Source organism: Macrobrachium rosenbergii, chromosome 54 (genome assembly GCF_040412425.1).
Source record: "Macrobrachium rosenbergii isolate ZJJX-2024 chromosome 54, ASM4041242v1, whole genome shotgun sequence".
Lineage (NCBI taxonomy): Eukaryota > Metazoa > Arthropoda > Malacostraca > Decapoda > Palaemonidae > Macrobrachium > Macrobrachium rosenbergii.
This window is the reverse complement of record NC_089794.1, coordinates 16,434,169-16,453,164: the sequence shown is the minus strand read 5'-3', so window position 1 is coordinate 16,453,164 and position 18,996 is coordinate 16,434,169. Positions and strand designations below refer to the sequence as shown.

Below are 18,996 nucleotides of genomic sequence, written 5' to 3'. Positions count from 1 at the left end.
AAGACTTTCTAATTATCAAGACAACAGATTTTCTAGGAGTAAAAGTATCATACAATAACGAACTTCTTGAATGCACATGTCTCGACATGAACTTTCTGAATGAAATATAAGAAACTTCCTGAAATATCCCATGGTTATAAACTAATAGATTTCACAAAATGTAAACTATACCAAAAAAAGATTTCATGAAATGCAAAGTATAAGCCGACAGGCTTTCTAAATAAAAACTAATCAGAAACTACCAGACTTTCTGAATCAACAAATAGCCAAAAACATGACTTCCCGAAACCCAACTGACCATAAACACTTTCTGGATCCCAACTGACCATAAACAGTTTCTGAATCCCAACTGACCATAAACACTTTCTGAATCTCACACATTATTGAAACACAACATAATCTGCACTGTTCACTTTCCTGATACTTTAGTGAATTTTATCACTGATCACTAATAAAGACCCGTATTATCACCTGGAGCCCAGATTACTATAAAGAACGTACACCAGTGGTTCTCAAATCTTTTGGTATCACTAGCCCCAGTAGTGGTGTCATAGATCACCATTACCCCTACCCAATTCCTCTTCAGTCATGTGAAGTTATAATATAAAGGTAAGAAAAATATTGGAATACTTAATTTCTAATGCATTTTACATGTAAGAAAAAAAATTTACTTTTACTCAAGTCTTAAGAAATAAAGAATTTAGATTTCAGAGTTACTTCTGTATTATTTATGAATTAATTCATTTATTCGTTCATTTTTTTATCGTTATTATTTATAAATTTACTTAATTTTACTCTAAAGAACTATTACTTTTAGAAAGTGACTCGTTAACCCCCAGAAATGGCTTCCTTACCCCCCCCCCCACAGGGGTTATTACCCCTAGTTTGAGAACCACTGACATAAATAATCCGAATCTCAAACTCAATATCACAAACTGATGTAACAATGTCAATCTCAGCTGTTACAAACACAAAGTGAGCGACAACCTCCCTGAATTAATACTGGAACACCAAATTCCAGTGCCATCAACTACTTTTGAAATACAAAATTTCAATATCACTATGTGTTTTTAAATGGTAAATCCACAGTCATCTACAAAGTGCTGAATACCAAATCCTCTGTCACCACCTGACATCTGAATATCGAAGCCAATGTCACAAAATAACATCTGAATACCAGACTATTACAAATTCCAAAAGCCAAACATAACAATCTCAAACTAATTCTTTCCATATTACATACTGTACTCTGTTGTCACAAACCAAATTTTTTCTTGGACCAAGACTAGACAATCATGAAGGCATATTATATGAATCCCATACTGAATAAAATCAATTCCATCATAATCGACCTTTCAGAATCATCCCCTAGAGTCTTTGTGCACTGATAAAGCTAAATCAGTTTTGAACCTAAATCACTACTAAGCTAAAAACAAAATCTCAAATCACCAACAATGTACTCCATCAGTGCACTCCAGGCCATGCAATTCCTCAAAACAGTACAACCATTACATAACCACATGGCATCAAGGACATGTACAATATTTCCAATTCAGAAAGCCAACACCAAGTTCAGGTAAACATTATTGCAATTTTATTTTCACCAAACCCCCAGTGGAAACCTGCAAACACATGAAATCAATCAACCATCATACACTTAAATAAACATCTCCAAACTAGCATTCAATTTTTGGGTAACTTCTGTCAGAAAAGGGTAACTATCCATAGCTTCTACAGGTATTTCCCCATTTACGATGGGGTTATGTTACAAAATCCCCATTGCTCCTTGAAAAAAACATTACTTGAAATTACCCTAGCCTACAATAGGGTATACAGTACAATCTATACATATATGGTAGCCTAGCCTATGCTAAACTCACAGCCTACTATGGTTTGTGACCATTAATGTATTTTTATACAGCAACTTCCTTATCAGTTGTTACCATATTGCATTACCATACACAAGATAAAAAAGTGTAGACTATGTGTGAACTACAGACCTAGGCTAACCCAGGTGTTACAGTTGTAGTACTCATTTGCAAAAGTTAAATAGTCTATTACAGCTGTATTTAAGATAAAGGTTATTTTACTTACAGAATTCATTTATACTGTATTATTATAATGATATATTATCATCATAATATGTGGCTAAAAAAAGTGTCTCTCAGAATCAGCTGATTCAGCCCACTAACCAAAAAATTATGAAAATTATTTTTGTAGTTGCTCAAAGAAACTAATGTATTAATGGAATTGTTACTGTACTATTATTTTTTAACATAACAGTAAAACAGGTATACAAAGGTACACTAACATAATTTAGGCTAAAAGTAAAATTATTAAAATCCCTCACAATCACAAAACACCTGTTTCCCACCTATTCATATGTTTACTAAACTCTCAGTACTGTATATATCCTTTAATGATATATGAATTAATATTATGTATCACTGTATATATCCTTTAATGATATATGAATTAATATTATGTATCACAAATATAAAATTACGAAAGTTCACGGCACATTTGAATGTCTGTGTGCATACATACGTGTGTTTTTTTTTTTGCCTTACTTGATTCACTGCACCGTTTTTATTACAAGTTTAGTATATTCAAGTATGATTAGCACACAACAGTAAACAAGAGAATATTTCATCTCTAATCACCATAAAAATATTTAAAATGCTTATTTCATAAGTAGGCAAGACAAAACCCAACAGGCTGTAACATGTTCACCGACAGCATGGAATCGAGTGTGTATGTAGTACATACCCCATGGACTTGATTGCATTTATAATTTGGTTTATAAAACTGAAAAATGTGAGAAAATGCAGTAAAGATATAAACGAAAACACTATAGCATAAAATATAAACAAAATAGTGTAAAAGTGTGTTACTGTATTACGCTTTAATGTCAACATGCCCCTCTCTCTCTCTCTCTCTCTCTCTCTCTCTCTCTCTCTCTCTCAGTACTGTATATACATATCCTTTAATGAAATATGAATTACTATACCATAAACATAACATATGAATTATTGTATCATAAACATAAAACTCCACGAAGTTCACAATGCCATCATACGCTGATGCCTGTGACCATTGTGCGCGAAATTTAAAATATTTTCAATATTGTCGTATCAGTATTGCTTCATCAAAACCATGGGAACTGCTAACCCCATTGCAAACTCGATTTATCATAAAATGAAATTAAGTAAATGGGGAGATACCTGCACAGTATTTCAATAAAATTTGACCAAACTTTTCATAGTAATTATTTCACATCAGTGAAATCTTTCAATCAGAAAGGTATCCTAAAGATAAGGACAGTTTCCTCATCTGCATTCAATGACAAGGAAAACCGTTATTGTAAGAATCAGCTTTCACAATCAGTCAAGTCCAAGATACAGAACCACAAAACTCCTATCATGCCTTGTAGTATGGTGGTATATTGGTAAATTTGTCAAATGCATTCATTTCTGTTCACTCTGACACAAAACATCCATCATAAATTCCTCAAGATTCAAATTGAAACCCATTTCCGTCTAATTACTGACAATGTTATCAATTTGTAAAGTTTCTCGCACATCCTCTAAAACATGGCCTTTGTAGTATTTATCCATTCTTTATGTCAAATACACAAATAAAATGTCAACCTATGACGAGAAGGTGTTTAAGCCCCAGGCTGGTACCCCCTTTGGAAATGACAGCATGTGTCCAAAGCATGATTAAAAGTATTGTCACATACTCGACCCAAAGGATAACTTTTATATCTTTCTAAATGTCCTAATACACTTAAATTATACATTTTAAGACATCTGGTGGAATATACATCATATTCAGTCCTTAACAATAAATTTGTGAAACAAAGTTTCATGTAAACTACCATAAAAAAAAACAGGAGTTAATCAAATGTCTGCAAAAATGACATATCTGGCCCTAATCTAATCTCAGTAAATGATGCTCAGCAAGTTAAATTTTCTTATAATACATCACTAAATTTACATGAATTTGGCAAAGAAATGGCATTTTAAACAATGAAATCTAATAATTACCTTCCAAGTAAAAAACTTCCTCAAAATTAAAATCTTTCTTAAACAGTAATCAAAGTCTTTAAAGTCATTCATATCCTTATTTTAACATCTAACAATACTAAGTAATTTCAGTCAATTCTCTATAGTGAGGCTAAGCCAGTCTTAAAAAGATAAAACTCTAAAGACAGGTCAAATAACCCTATCCAAAAGTATTCACAAATAAATTTATCCACAATGCTAAAGTATGAATTCTATCAGCTACAAACCCAGTTATAAAAAGGCTAACACATTTGACAATATATACATCATAAATCCCTGCCTTTTGCTTCATGTTTCCTATTTTCCACAAGACGAAATACAAGACAAGTTCTGTAACAAAGAACTGAAAACTGAATGGCAAAATGTATGAAACCGTAGATTTTATAACATGTTATACATGAAAAAAGTGAACAAAGTTTTTTTGGCCATCATACCCATTTGATACAAAATTCTGGCAATAAAAATCTACAGGGTCACAACGTCGGATCATAAGACACTATGTCAAGCAAGCACTTGCCTCTGTACTAATATAGTCACGAGAGCCAGTCATGAGTGCTTGTCCTACTGGTAACCTTACCATACCCTCCTTGCACCACCTGTACATAACAGTCTCCTTTTACATTTGAAAGGTCAATCACTCTTCAGCAGTAAGACAGTAAACTGGAAAACATCTGAGAAAACACAAGGAAAGTATACTGTATAGGATTTTCCCATCTTCACCATCTGCTGTCAGGTTAGAAAGTAGCTCTTCGAGTTAGCTACCCGACTGGTTATAAAACCTCCAACTGAGAATACTCCCTGCTCAGGACACTGCAATGCTGGCTCCAAGGAGTCCTTTATTTAAATTTTTCCAATTTTCAATCTATAAACTTTTCAATATTCTACCTCCCCAAATTATATATATGAGGACTTCTGTACTTCACCTTACATCCCTTGGTAATGGGCAATAATTTATAGTTTTCTTTCACCTCCCCAGATTTAGAGATTTAATATCTAAAGAGTGCTCTAGTTCTCAGTTTGTTCTCAATTATAAATATAAAATGCCTTCACTCCCAGAAATTACAGTGGGAGAAATTCATAATATGAATCATGGCACAAAACATTAACTACTCAAAATTTATGACACAACCTTTATAATTTTCCTAAACAAATAATTCTACAACCAAATTCACCACAAATTCATACCCACAACAAATTACGAACCAAATACCTGTGATCTTGGACTGACAAAAGATATGAACATAGAGTGAAAACATTACTCTCTCTCTCTCTTACTCCTTATGTGGAATGAAACATGATAAGCACCAATTGTACTGTGTGCATGGGGTGGGGTTGTCTAGCAAAACATTTAGGTACAAGACTCCTCCAGTAAAGTTTGCCAAGAGTGTACATGAACAGTGTACAGATAGCTTCAGCAGTACATGGAATGTGAAATGATGCTTCAGAGATGAATATAAGACTTCAGCAAAGCACAAATGGAACAAAGCTGTTTTAGCAATGTAAACAAAAATACTTCGAGGTGTGTTAATTTGAAGGAAGCCTCATGGGTGTAAAGTGTACTGGGTCAATCAGCAAAATTATCATCATTGCATTACATAAATAGATTAACCAGACTACTGAGTTAACATTCGTAGTTCTCGTACGGCTGACGCGAAGGGTCTGTCCCTATGAATTATACAGATCTTATTTACTGTACTGCAACTTCTTAAAAATTTATAATTAAAAACTGAAAATGAGGATGATTCCAAAGTGTAGGTTTATTGCTGCCAGCTGCTAAAATGCTCTGATCTTCAAGCTCACAAAAACAGGAAATCCAGTAAGAATGGAAAGGCGAGAGGGTTCTAGAGGCAGAAACAACTTCTAGATTACTAAGAGTAATTGAAAAACCTTCCTACCTTTGTTTCTATGGCTAAACAACACTGCACAGAATTACTGCTACTTCACATTATTGAAGACTTCAGACAATGGAGACAATTTGTATGGTTCTTACTTCAGACAAAGGAGACACTTGGTATGGCTCTATGTTAAATTGGAAATTTCTCAAACCTAGATTATATTGGTCATGTGATAGTTTAAATTAATTTTACTCTTGCTCTATTGTGTCATGAGTCTACTAAAAATGATTCTAGTTCATTTCACAGCTAAATTAAGAGACTTATTGAGAACTGGGGAAATAGCTGAAATACAGAAGTCCTTGAACAACAAAATAAATAAAAAACTTGGTAATACAATAATTATCTTACTACTCAAATTATTAGGTTAAATTTCTAACAATCACTACTAACTGAATCCTGGCTTGATCACATACTGCAATGCAACGAGAATTGTACACAATATGCTAACATTAAAAAAATAAAGTATGATTAATGCATTAACACATAAAAATTTCATAAGTCAGGACAATGCAGCACCACGAATTCAAAAATTTACAGAACATTTCACTCAAGTGAATTTCTGACATAATCTAAGTGTGTAAAGCCAAATACATCTAGAAATTGTCCTCTACAGAATAAAAATGCAAACACCGACTGATGTGCTTTGTTCCTAAGTCAAGATAAAACTCAAGGTAAAACTCTTCCATTATTATCTGAGTTTTGATTACTCTGAAATTTCACTGATGCTCTGAAATGACCCGTAATTTACATAGTTTCATACTGAGTCATTTTTAGGGCAAGTATACCTATAAAAAATATCTTCCCTTTACAGTACTTTGAATCAATTCCCTTTATCTCTTCCCACTTGGCTGTTTAGCTTCTTCAACCTAACCTTACACGAACTTACACCATTCGTGGTAAATCAATCTCTATGTGAAAACATTACAAGGAAAGCGATACTTTGCTTAATAATAACAGTTAATGGAACACCTATTATCCTAATTGTTAAAAAGTTCACCAAGAAACTAATTTCCCTTTTACAATATGTCAAGATATTTAATTCTCTAGTGAAAAAATGGATTTGAATCTTTTAATACAGTCAACCCATCAATGTAGTATTGAAATAAACAGTTCTCATAATTAAGGCTGCTTATTCATTCATATAACAAAAATATCCTTGAGTTTACTTATTCATACGCAAGATAAAAATTGTTAACAAAACCTAGCCCCATTTAAAACAATACTTTGAATGTGAGTTTACTTAATGATTTATTTACCTAAAGTACTGTATTATTTTCAGAAAAAACAAAATGCCCTCTAAGTAATGCATTCAACTGGAGAAATGACTAGTATTGCCTAATTCATTTAACTATAATACCATAGTAATGGCAAACTCCCGTAACCAGTTTACTCATTGTACACCACTTATCAGCAATACTTTTGTCAACTAAATGAAACTATTCTTAAAGTAACACTTCAGTTTGGGACTTTCATATTTCAGCAGTGTCTGGAGATATGCAGAGATGCCACGGTAATTATGCTCTTAACAGGATACTCAATGGTGCATAATTTGTTACCATTTTTGTTGAATAGTAACCAAAATCCAATATTTTCATGGCAAGCTTTTTACTGTATGGATATAAAATGATTCAATCACATGATAATTATACCAAATTCTCCTTTTGTTAACATGATTAAAATAAAAACTAAGAACCTAAATTCTGAAATATTTCCTATCCTACAATGTAAAAATGTGAGTACTTCAGTCTGTGATATCCCTCCTATGTCAAAAAAGCCTGTAAGTAACCTATGCCCTGAGTTAGGTATAAATTCTAATGCTTACATAACATTACTCTGACACACAACCTAGAAGCTATTGAAAACTCAATTCTGAATTAAGTGATATAAATTCAATAGCTGAAGCAAACCATGGATTAAGGCTGTGAGTAGTATGTATTAGAAGCTATACTCCAAGTCCTCACTATGATGTAAGCTGCTTCATCTATCTATAACTCACTGAGAAAAACTATCAGGTGTCATTTGTAATTTAGCTGAAAATAGTATCAATTCTATGAAGATTAACAACTTGTAGATTTTATTTCAAAAAACTATTCCTATAAAAAACTACTCCTATCTAGATTGGCTATAATCAATATATTCAATAAAATCAATCAAGCCTCCTCTTTCTAACTAATGAACCACTTTTAGTCACATATCCACTTCATAAAAATGACTGAGAATAGTAAAAATACCTATCATGAATCTTAACAGAACTAGGTTGTAAAATCTCTTTACTCAGATGAGTATGCATTGAACAACAACCTAGTAGATACTGCACATGAAAACTAAAGTTCTAAGCGAATATGTATGTATTCTAAAATATAATCAATTACCTGACAAGTGGTACTGAAGAAAGTTAACAAAAATATTAACCTTAAACATACTAGACTATCCTATATAAAAAAAAAAATCAAAGTTGCCATGACTACCCAGCAGCTGAAATAACAATGATAAGAAATTTATGATTAATACTATGTAAACAGAAAAAGATTACATATCCTGAGGCTTCATGAGTTCCTTTTCAGTTTATATCAAGATGAGAAATGTCTTTTGAATATATACTACGTTATATAAAATGAAATAAGCTGAACTAAACGAAACATAATGGGCAATATTTCAGCTGATATTAAACGTTTAACAAGTTGTATTAAACCAAGTTTCAAGTATGAAAACTATACAGTATACAGATGAACACTGAGCTACTTTAGAACCAGTAATATAACTAATAAAAAAATTCAAGTAAAAAAATCCTTGTATCCCAAATAATACTAAGCTAGAGGCTATCCATTATATTGAAAAAAGAATGTGAGAAACATATACCCTGAAATATTGAACCTGTTGCAGGTTTAGGTTATAAATTATATATTCAGACCATCGTGAACTACTTCACTTAAAAGGCTACCACTGTTCCTACTAAGAAATTACTGTACAAGAAAGGGTGAACTCTACTCAGCAGGGTTAACAGGCACTGTTATGACCCTGATAAACTAACACATACATTAATAAAAACTTTGATAAATTTCAGTATGCTGTAGTCTCTTGAGGTTGTCACTCTTCTTTCACAGCATATTGTTGTGGACTTCCAAGTACAAGACTGGGTTCTAATCAACTTGTCCTACTTATGCATGAAGGCTGTTGATGCTCTCCTGAAAAGATACGAAGAAATTAAGTGCATGTCAAACTAAGATCTCCTGGCTTACAGGGTATCATGATGAAGATTAGTTAACAAATGCCACAGGCACCCTATACCTATGACCCTTTACAGAGGACACAAATGTGACAGGGTCTTTTCAGACTAGTGTTGAGTGTCTTTTTTATCACAGACATCTTGATAAAAATTTTTAGTCACAATAAATACCGAAGCAAATAAAGGTTAGACTGCACTGCAAAGACCACTAAAAAGAAAGTGACAGAGGTTTCTTGGTGTAGATTTCAATCAGCAAACTATAATAAACAGTTATGAATCTGAATTAGATGTTACAGTAGCACCTGAATTTCACAGACACCTAGCTGTCTGATTACTAACAATTCCTGTTAGGTAACAAAGCCCCTGTATTATAGACTTGATTAGGATATTGTCTAGATAACTTCAGAAAAGGAATTACATATAGTTCCCACCCAAAACTAACCTGTACTTTACACTACCATTCACTTCAAAGAGATTTAACAAAAATGTATCACATCTAGCATGGCAGCATAACAAAACAGTCATAATAATGTAGTTGGCATCCATAAAAGACTGGCAAGCCATAGATCACTGGAAAGATGATAAATTGATTAAATCATGGAAAACTGAGGTCTTTTAGTTGGCACCTTATCAAAATAAGCACACAATTAGCTATAATCAGACATCAAGTGTCCACTTACTGTCTGCAATAGTAAACTGTTAATGTTATAACATTTGGTCTACAATGAGAATAAAATTATTATTGTTACTACTATTATTGAAAATAATGACTATTTCTACAGCATTCAATTTGTATAGAGTCCTCTCTATTTGTCTTTCAATCTTCTTTACATCGGTGTGTAGCTGGTGTATGAAGTTTCCTAGGGGCATATAAAGTTTTACCATTGTCTTAGTTTCATTACCTCTAATGTTTTGACAAAAAATGAAAGGATTGAATTACCTATGTAATTTGCATGTCAATTCATTCACTCTTTGTAAATCACCACCTGAGCGTGTGTCAAAACGTTAATTCATTCACTCTTTGTAAATCACCACCTGAGCGTGTGTCAAAACGTTAAGAGGTAATAAAACTAAGACAACAGGAAAACTTTATAAAAAACTTTATATGTCCCTAAGATACTTAATACACCAGCGACACACTGATGAAAAGAACATTGTAAGACGAATAAAGAAGACTCTATACAAACTGAATGCCGTAGGAACAGCCATTATTTTCGATGCTACTGCCCTCTGAGAAGGTCTCCTCCCAACTATCATTATTATTATCTCAATGGTTAACAACCCCCCCTCTCCAGCTAGAAATGACAAATTAAACAGAAATTTGTATTTTTCCTAACATACAAACCCACAACATCATGTGATTAGGAGTATCCCTAGGCATGCATGCGCAGACGGCTATGATAGACTCACTTTGAAGAGTAGCACTGGCTACTTAAGGTGTACCCAGTACCTCATACCCTCAATTGTGAATTAGATGGAGTGGCACTGTGCCACACGCTTCCCCAAGGAGGACGTGAGAGAGATCAGGCAAGACGGGTGGAATGAGGAGGGAAATTAAAGTCACATGATGTTGTGGGTTTGTATGTTAGGAAAAATACAAATTTCTGTTTAATTTGTCATTTGTTCCAATACTGATATAATTCCACAACATCCTGTGATCAGGAGACTCATAGAGGGGAGGAAGAGTAATCTCTCAAAAATAAAAAAATTAGCATGAAAGCTACATGAAAAAGAATGTTTAGAGAATAATACTCACCCTTAATACTCAATCTTCTCATGGAACGTCTGTGGACACCTAAGCAACGTAACGGAGCTATTGTGTCAGCTCTACATTACCAACAGAGCAAGAAGGTCTATGTTCAGAACCTGTTGGAACCAAGCGGTCACGAAGCAAGGGAACCGTCCACGTATGCCAACAGAGTTAAGAGTCCACATCCTTCACATCACTTGCTGGGCTGCTACCAATGGACCCAAGGTGAAGAAAGTGTTAAAGGATTTGTGCCTCAAAGCTTCTAAATAAAAAGATGTAAAGGTAGTTTGTCTCTTCCAAACCCTGCCATTAAGACTGTGTCCCACAATGTAGTTCTTCTTAAAAGCAACTATAGAGCCAATACTTCTGATGTCATGTGCCTTGATATTTTTTGGGACAGGAGATACATCTCGTTCCAAACTGTAGGATTTGTTTATCACTTCTCTCAGCCAGAAGGAGACTGTATTCTTAGAAATCTCCTTCTTAGTTCACCCCCTACTAATGAACAGTCTATGCTGCGCTGGTCTGAGGGAGGCTGTGTGCTTCAGGTACAGCAGTTTTACAGCATGTATTGGGCATAGCAACATTTCCTCCCGTTTGTTGCCAACAAAATCCTTAAGAGAGGGAATGGAGAAGCCATCAAACCTTGGGTCATGAGACATTGGATTTTGTGTCTTTGCAATGAAGACAGGAAGAATTTAAAAGCCAATCTGTCCAACCACGGGTATGAGTGACATCATATGAAAGTGCATGAATCTCATCTACTCTCTTTGCTGATGCCAAAGCTAGAAGAAACACTGTCCTGAAGGTCAAGTCCCTGTCTGAAGAAGTCTTGATAGGTTCATACAGAGACTTAGTCAAAGAAGCCAAAACTTTGGTTAAATGCCATTCAGGTGGTTTTAGAACTCTGGGGGAACAACTTTTCTCAAAATTTTTTATCATATCTGATAATTCCCAAGATGCATACAACTCCATGCCCCTTGCTTTAAAACAATTTGGAGAGGGCAGCTCTGTATCCTTTCACAACCGATGCAGAGAGGTTTTTCTCATGTCTCAGAAAAAGAAGGAACTCAGCTACATTTTTTATAATTGTTTTGAGGGGATGTAAATTCCTTTTACTGTACCAATCCAAAAAGATCGTCCACTTCCCTTGGTAGAGTTTGATTGAGGATTGTTTAACTGAGCTGGCAATGACTTTTGCAACTTTTTTAGAAAAACCTTTCTCTCTGAGTAGTTGCTTGATAGTCTCCAGCCGTGAAGTTGGAGGGCATCTACTGTCAATGTACTCACCTGCTGTACTCTTGTTTTAGCAGATTTGGTGTTATGGGCAGATATCTTGGAATGTCTACCAGAGGATGTAGAAGATCCGCATACCACTCCGCCTGGGGCCACTTTGGGGCTACTAACGTCATCCTTGACCTTGGGAAATGAAGCATCTGTTGCTCACCCTTCTGATTTGGCTGAACGGAGGGAACACGTACACTTCTAAGTTGTCCCACTGGTGTTGGAATGCGTCTTGCACGGCTTTCTTGTCTGGGACTGGAGAGCAGTACAGGGGTAGCTTGTGATTCCTTGACAATGCAAACAGATCTAGTGGGGCCTACCCACAACTTGAACAGTCTGTCTGCTAATGATTGTTCCAAAGACCATTCCGTTCCCACTATCTGGTCCAATCTGCTCAGGGTGTCCGCCACCACATTCCTCTTCCCTGGAGTGTACTCGAGAGAAACTTATGGCTGTTTCCTGAAAAATCCATGATGCCACTAAATACCTTAGCAATAACTTATGAACCTATTCAACTGTGGTTGGTCACAAACAGGGTAGGAACAGCAAGGGATGAGCAACCTCATTTCATCAATATGAGTCAAAGGGTTAAGGTTAATATCCTCTGAAGCCAACCTCTATGAATCATGTCTTTGGTGAAATCCACTTTAAAGGAGCAGGGTTAAAAGGGTTACTTGGGACTACATTTAACAGGAATATAATGGTTTTACATAATTTGATTTCCTGAAATTGCAGCTGTAATAATTACTTGCAAGCAAAAACATAGTGCTAAAGAGGAACAATTATGGCAAAGCATACCATCACTAAAAAAGTCTGAGAGGCTTACAGCTATGGTTAAAAATGCTTAAAAGAACCTAACCTAAAAAAATACATCACTTTTCCCATAGCCAGATTTAACAGTCCGGTTTACTTCAAAATGTTTTAAATTCATCAAATTTTGATGTATAACTAGCCATTACAAAAAAAGAAACAATTGTCTAAGTAATCAGTTTGACTAATCAAGCCTGGTAATCACTAGGTATATTTAAAACACCAGCCACTACTTTCTTTTAAACATGAAAAGCAGCATCAGTACTTTATTAGCAATTTGATAGTCTTAAAATTTGTCTAACTTGACCCATTTTCAATTATATTTACTTAAACTGAGCTGAACTCATTCAGTGCTCTACAAATTAAACTATTTCAGCAAAAAGTTAAAAATTCTGTTTGCACATTGTCAACTAAACTTTAAAGTGGATTTCACCAAAGACATGATTTAATTTCACACCAAAATTATCTGGTATTAGTAAGTTCGTTACTCTAATAAGATTCAAGTTAGGCTATGATATATCTCATATTATAAAACCCTGGATACCATTGCTGTATCAAAACCTAACTAGATTAGCAGTAACATACTTCATCCATTTAACAAATACAGAAACAGACTGGTCAGTTAAAACTGCAAAACATTCTTAAATGTGACATAATAAAAACTAGAAAACACCGCAAGTTTAATGATTGTTGCAATGCTAAATTTTCTTTATAACTAAGAGCAGAAAAATTAAAACCAAAACATCTTGGCTTATGGTTCACAATTTGCACTTTATTGTATAGCCTACTGTATATATTAATTTATATACCAAGCTTAGTAATATCACGATAATATCACTATACAATAGATCAAAATACCTTTCATTCATAAACACCATTGTTCCTTTGAAACAAGAAAAGAAATAGTATTTCACTTAGCAATCTGATAACCTCTTTGAAATATACCTAACTTGATTTACCTTGAACTACATTAGCCTAACCCAACCAAAATTAGAGGGTTTGGTGTTGAAAGAAAAAATATTCTTCTGCACCGTGATCAAAATTTTGATTGCATATTATGAACTATCCTTCACTACCCCTTGCTTAGGTTAGGTGTGGTGTCCAGTTTAGGAACAGCCCCTTGGGGTTGAACGTGAAAACATAATCAAAAGATGGTTAATACCATAAACACAAAGATATGACATAATCATAAAGAACATGCAAGGGGCATTAAATATTCCGGTAGACAACTAACTTAGCAGGAACGAAGCTGGGTGGGATTCTTTAGTTTTACCTAAAATCCCTTCATGAATACACCTCTAGCCTGAAGACCACTCCCTATGCCGCCCATGAACAACTTAAAATTCGGTTATTAATCTTTGTAGGGCTCTTTGCACAGTACGGAATGCCGTTATATTGTTGACTTAGCGGTTAAAGGTGAAGGCGACAGTAGCTTCGTTAGTGAATAACTTATGGCAGGTTTTAAGTCTGGAGATCCCTTTTCATAATAAACTTTTAATCAAGTAACACTTCATACCACTTTAATATACCAAATACATTCATTAGCGTCCTTTCGATTATCATGACCAGACTTACATGATATATAATGTAGACAAATAATCAATCACGTAAAATTGTGATGCGATGTTTCGTGTGTACTTGTCAACAGTATCAAGTGACGTAACTAAGTTCCAATACTATCCCGTTCATCCGAGGAGTTCTTTCAACACTTTGAACACTATTTCGAATCATTTCTCGATAGTTTTAGTATATTCGAATGACTGATGTTATAACAATCCTTCAGAAATTCCATATACGTTATATCATCATTCTCAAGTTATAGCTTCTATTAGATGTATATTTCCTGAGGAGGGCTAGACACTAACTGAAAACCCCTCTATTGTGGACCCATAGATACAAGATATAACATAATTAAGTAAAGAATGCAGTGACCTTGGACTGAATAAAATACACAAATTAAGCAAGTGTTAAGGAAAAATAAGTTTAACGTGACAAAAAACGTAAAATTTTCCTCGACAGTGTCCATCACAGAGCTGACTAGAATTATAAAACGTTCCAATTCACGAAATCATACTACAAATTAATGCTTAAAGCATGAAATACTAGTTATTATTCCTACATATTACAAATTAATGCTTAAAGCTTGAAATACTAGTTATTATTCCTATTTAGCGGTTTCGTCAAGTTTTCATAGTTAACTTCAGGTTCTTCGCAACAGTGAACAATGCAGCTACCGACATCTATTGACAGTTAAAAGTAACTTTTAAAAAAATAGTAATTGAAAACTTTTATTTACGCGAAGATTTAGTCTTTAATTTTACGTAATATATGAGAAATTTTATAGAAATTATATAACGCACAAGTTAAGAATACATTCTAATGTTCTCTGTTTGTAAATTTTATTCATTTGTAAGCCCATTTGGCTAAAATAAATAAAATTAAAAACATAAAAGGGTAACTATTTTAAGGAAAGCCAATTTTAGATTTAAAACTATTGTCTGAGCTTTAAAATACTTACGAAGATAAATATTTCTATAAAGCGATAATAGAAATATAAAATAAAAAAGTAAGTATACTAACGAATTAGTTTTAAAAAGTACTCGTCACGATGTGTGTTACTTGAAAATTATTAATCTTAAAGGTACTTTGCTCTTAGTGTTTGGTAAAAGTAGCAGCAAGACGAACTTTAAACTTGACGGACGTCTAAATGTTAAACACCTCGTAGTGTTAAAAAATAGTAAAAAAAGACTATATAGAGAATTTAATTTGAAAAAATATAAGTACTTATGTTATTAAGTGCGAAAAATGTAAGTGTTTACAGAAGATTTTAGCATCTGTGGGAACTTTTGTGAAGTCGCCTTGTAAAATGAGATTTTGACATCATTCAAAATGGTAAACGGAACTAAAAAGTAAACACAACAACGTTGAAAATGTCAAAGAAAATAAGGTTAACCACGATTGAATTTATATAATATTATATTTATAAATACATAAATGAGTCTGGGCTGACCATTTGAAAGATTTATTTAAAATTGTTCCATAAAGAGCATTTGGTAAGGCCTGCAAGCATATGGGATTGTCTAAAATTTTGGGTGCTCTGTGAAATTTTTACCTGTTCAATTTAAAATACTAATCGCAAAATGCCTACTGACTAATTAGCTATTAAAGTTGGAGAGTGGAATTTGCAAAAATTACTTTGAAATTTTTATGCAAAAAATAATAACTGGAAACTTAAAAGCTGCATAACTTGAACACTTTTATCTACGATAAATTTCAGGTAAAATCTACCATGATAAAGAAAATGAACGCTAAAACATACTGTATTTGCCGTATTTCATTATTTATACCTTTTAATGTTTTTGTTTAACTGTCGGATCATTATTTTAAGCATGTTTCCCTGCAAAAAATTCGTCTGCTGTTTTTTGAGCTGGTGGTTTTCAAAAATAGTACTATCGTCTTTTTATTAAAAAATGAATCTTAAATTTATATTGGTATTTAAATTTTACTTATTTAAATAATAATCACACATTAATTAACACTAATAATCAATTAAATTGCCAATAATGTCATATTTTCTTGAAAAATAAGTATTCTATAAGGACTTCTGCTTGGACAGTTTTGGCAACACAAACAAAGCAGACGAATTACTTGAAAAAGACTAACATGGACTTTTAACTTTTTGAAATAAAAACAAATTCCATCGGGGTAATACTTGAAACATAAATAACTATAACAATGAAAAGGCAGAATAGTGTTTTAATACATACATACATACATACATACATACATACATACATACATAATGATCAACAAAATGAACATTGCCTCTGATCAGCATCTTTCAATCTTTGGAGACTATCAAGACCCATCAGAACATCCGTAGGGCGAGGGGGTGGCCGTGTGTTTAGAAACCGCATTCAGAAAGAGTAAGTGAGAACTGGAAGGCTAATCCCTTCTGGAGCTATCCCCGAGAAGGAATAATGGCGCAGTAGTAGGTCTAAGTGGTACTACCTTGACATAATAGTCCTAAGAATACCAGAAACAGTTGTAGTACAAACATGCATCTCGAGGCAGAGCGGTGCCCCTAGATCATTAAGTGGAGAAACTGCACCACAGATAGCAAATAAGCCTTTAATTCTGAAGCCAGTGACAGTCAGGTTTTTCACTCATGAAGGAGGCAGAAAAGAAAATAATAGCATACTTGCTAATCCGCATGGTAAGAAAATTGTTGACAACCTGGGCAATAAAATTTGCAACTCTGTTACTTATATTGAACATACAAGAAATCAGAATGAAATACAAAGTTTGGAGTTTAAATGTGTGTGTGGATATGGCACAATAGGTTTTTGTAATGATAGTTATCTTCATATTGCTAAAGAAGTTGTATATGTTTACTGCACAAAAATGGTAATTTATAGTTTTTAACTATTTGGTTTGCAGCTCTCAACAACAGTGTAATATGTGGTAAAACTTAATGACAGAAAAAAAACAGTATATGGGTCTACCACACGCTGTTCAATATGGGATGAGGCTGCAAGGTACTTTAAGCACTACATTGGTTAATAGGGTATATGGACATATACTTTGCGAAATGGGCCAAATACGTAGACCGCCACAAACTGCACACTCGTGCGATTGATCTCAGGACTTGCCATTTATAACTTGCTATTCTAAGGTATATTTGGAAAATGTTTTGAAACTACTAACTAAATTAAAAACTACAAAAATACAATTATTAAAACATATGTCTTTGGACAATGTGGCACACTCCAGCATTCACTTTAGGTGACAGATCCACCCCTCTCTCTCTCTCTCTTTCTCTCTCTCTCGTGTGCATTTATGTGATTAAAGAGTAAAAAGTCCCTAATTAGACATAAGTAGAGTTGAACGACATTATCATCTGCAATAAACTTAAACGTGCAAGTTCAGCTTCCTACTGTGTTAACAATTCTCAGTGATCTGTTTTGCCTTTGAACATAAGAAAGGAAATTCAAGCTGCCACTTAACTCACAAAGGAATTATGTACTCTAGCTGTCAGTCGGTTGATGTGGGTTGAAGCTAATGTAGAAATAAGGAGAATGTGTGTGCTCAGTACGCCATCAAAATATATATCATTGTACCTTGACTTGATACGTACGAGTTAATTATCACCCACCGGAATAAAACCTCTCAGCAGAATTCTCTCTCTCTTTCGTATGAGGCATTGTTACACACAGCAACATAGAAGGAAGGGTTTGCTTTAAACCCTTCAAATGAATACGAATAATAATCTTAAAATGGGACACCACCTATGGAGAGAGAGAGAGAGAGAGAGAGAGAGAGAGAGAGAGAGAGAGAGAGAGAGAGAGAGAGAGAGAGAGAGAGAGAGACTACTATCATACGATCCTTTCTGATACCTGAGACGTCCTTACATAAATCATTAAAGACATCTAACATTATTATTCAACTACTGCTGTTTACGGACGTGCGATTTTTATAACAAAAAATTAAACCTAAAATAAAAAGTTTGTCTTACCTGTTTGTCACGGTAAAGTTCCGACTTCATGGCGAATCATCACACTTTCACCACTTAAGACATACTGTTCGAAAAACGGTCGAATCATTCTTAAATAGTTACCCTGGGACTATTTCAGTGTTGCCAACCCTACAGGCAGTCATGTCCCTACAAATGTAGCAAAAAGTCCCTACGTGTCCCTACCCCTGCAGCAAATGTCCCTCTGTGGGATTGAATGTTCAATGTCCCTACAGTGGTATTAAATCTTTGAGCAATTGTGATATGATCATTAATTTCTTTTTTATCAGCAAGTCCAATGGCTCGCAACCTCGTTCATGATAGGAAACTATATAGGTTATATACTGCGATAAAAGTAAAACACAGGTATTACAAAACATTTATTTTTAATAAACAAAAATGCACATACATAAAATCATACTGAAAAATATAGCATGATGTAAGGTAAGCTT

The 18,996-nt window shown here is 34.0% G+C and overlaps 1 long non-coding RNA gene across 1 annotated transcript; it reads right to left on the bottom strand.

The window, feature by feature from the left end:
* Positions 1-3,255: 3,255 nt before the first annotated feature.
* Positions 3,256-14,874, bottom strand: LOC136834786 (uncharacterized). Its single transcript, XR_010851885.1, has 3 exons — positions 14,608-14,874; positions 12,229-12,681; positions 3,256-9,147 (listed from the first exon to the last, which is right to left on the bottom strand). It is a non-coding gene; the product is annotated as an uncharacterized lncRNA (long non-coding RNA).
* Between the last annotated feature and the right edge of the window lie 4,122 nt (positions 14,875-18,996).